This window comes from Aotus nancymaae, unplaced genomic scaffold (genome assembly GCF_030222135.1).
Source record: "Aotus nancymaae isolate 86718 unplaced genomic scaffold, 86718_ANA_hifiasm-v0.15.2.pri h1tg000049l, whole genome shotgun sequence".
NCBI lineage: Eukaryota > Metazoa > Chordata > Mammalia > Primates > Aotidae > Aotus > Aotus nancymaae.
This window is the reverse complement of record NW_026988463.1, coordinates 29,945,030-29,947,356: the sequence shown is the minus strand read 5'-3', so window position 1 is coordinate 29,947,356 and position 2,327 is coordinate 29,945,030. Positions and strand designations below refer to the sequence as shown.

The window sequence follows — 2,327 nt, the reverse complement described above, 5'->3', positions numbered from 1 at the left end:
GTGGGAGCCAGGAGAGCTAAAGCAGGGAGGGGTGAGAAGGGGAGATGAGGTCAGAAGGGGTGAGCAGATTAGGATGAGGGTCTGGTATTGCATGGCTGTGTTGGTGATGGACAAGACAGTTGCTGGGGAGAGGACAGTAATGAGATCTGACCCCTGCCCTCAAGAGGCTTGCAGCCTAATCCAGTGCCTGGCTGTATCCCATTCCCACCCACCTACCTGTACTACCTGTGTGTACTCAGAATCTTAAATTTTCACACTCCCGGTGGCTTATAGCCCTCTGGTTGCAGGTGAGTCCACCCAGCTGGTGCAGGGGTGCCCATTTAGCACCAGGGCATTCCCTGGATCTGGAGACAGAAGCAGAGATAAGAAAAGCCTGTACTGGCTGCCAACCCTAGGAGCAGTCAAACAGGACCCCATTGTTCAGTGCCAACCTCTTCTTTATGGACTGACAGAGGGCAGAAACTGGGGCCTTCCCATTGGACCTGGAAGATGTTTGCATTCGCATATCGATTAAACAGGGATCCACGGAGTAACTCCTGAGCACTGGGCTCTGCTAGTAATTGGAGTTCCACAGGTGAACAAAATGAGCTGCAGATGACCCTCCCTTCAGAGAGCAGCAACCCCGAGGGGACACAGGCAAGCAAACAAGCCTTTAGAGCCTAACAGGTAGGATTCACAATGGAGATAGTACAGGAAACTCTGGGCAGTAGTGTGCTAGTAAATGTTCAACAACCAGCTTTCCAGCAATATACGTATGTCTATCTATATGCTCATGGATTTTACTAATCTAAAGGATCATTTCTAGGGGATGGAGAGGGGAAAGACCTTTGCTCTCCCAGAACAGCCTATCTCATTCCTTTCCTTCTATTTACCTCTGGTGCTGAGAGTCAGGGTGGTGGCTGCAGCAGCAAGGAGGCTGGTGGCGATAGTGGTGACAGTGGCAGCTGCAATGACATGTCCATAGGCCAGGTGTGGTGGCTCACACCTGTAATCCAAACACTTTGGAGGCCAAGGCGGGTGGATCACCTGAGGTCGGGAGTTCAAGACCAGCCTGACCAACGTGGTGAAACCCTGTCTTTAAAAAAAAAAAAAAAAAAAAAAAGACATGTCCAGCATGAATCCCGAATGTGATTATTTATTTAAGTTACTTCAAACTGGTGACTCTGGGGTTGGAAAGTCTTGCTTCCTTCTTAGGTGCGCAGATGATACATATGCAGAAAGCTACATAGGCACAATAAGTGTGGATTTCAAAATAACAACTGTAGAGTTATACAGGAAAACAATCAAGATTCAAACATGGGACACAGCAGGCCAGGAAAGAGTTCCAACAGTCACCTCCAGTTACCACAGAGGAGCCCATGGCATCATAGTTGTGTATGATGTGACAGATCAGAAGTCCTTCAATAATGTTAAACAGTGGCTGTGGGAAATAGAAAATGAAAGGAAAACATCAATGAAAACCTCAACATATTGTTGGTAGGGAACAAATGTGATCTAACCACAAAGAAAGTAATAGCCTACACAACAGCAAAGGAAATTTCTGATTCTCATGGAATTCCATTTTGGAAACCAGTGCTAAGAATACAATGAATGGGGCCGGGCACGGTGGCTCATGCCTGTAATCCCAGCACTTTGGGAGACCGAGGTGGGTGGATCACAAGGTCAAGAGATCGAGACCATCCTGGTCAACATGGTGAAACCCCATCTCTACTAAAAATACAAAAAATTAGCTGGGCACCGTGTGTGTGCCTGTAATCCCAGCTACTCAGAAGGCTGAGGCAGGAGAATTGCCTGAACCCACGAGGTGGAGGTTGCGGTGAGCCGAGATCGCGCCATTGCACTCCAGCCTGGGTAACAAGAGCGAAACTCCGTCTCAAAAAAAAATGCAATGAATGTAGAACAGTCTTTCATGATGATGGCAGCTGAGATTAAAAAGCGAATGGGCCCTGCAGTAACAGCGGATGGTGCTGAGAATCCAATGTGAAAACTCAGAGCGCTCGGGTTAAGCAGTCAGGTGGAGGTTGCTGCTAAAATTTGTCTTTGTCATTTTCTCACAGCAATAAATTTGCAATCTGAACCCAAGTGAAAAAACAAAATTGTCGAAATTATTTTTTATGTAGCTGCACTACAACAGATTCTTACCATCTCCACAAAGGGCAGAAATTGTAAATGGTCAATACTGGCCTTTTTAAAATTCCCTTGACTCAAGACAGCTAACTTCATTTTCAGAACTGTTTTAAACCTTTCTGTGCTGGTTTATACAATTATGTGTAGGGCCATGCGTGGTGGCTCACGCCTGTAATACAAGCACTTTGGAGGCCAAGGTG

At 46.6% G+C, this 2,327-nt stretch overlaps 1 pseudogene; it reads left to right on the top strand.

Annotated features, from left to right (window-relative positions):
• Positions 1–1,105: 1,105 nt before the first annotated feature.
• On the top strand, positions 1,106–2,031 carry LOC105733955 (ras-related protein Rab-1A-like; annotated as a pseudogene).
• Positions 2,032–2,327: the final 296 nt, after the last annotated feature.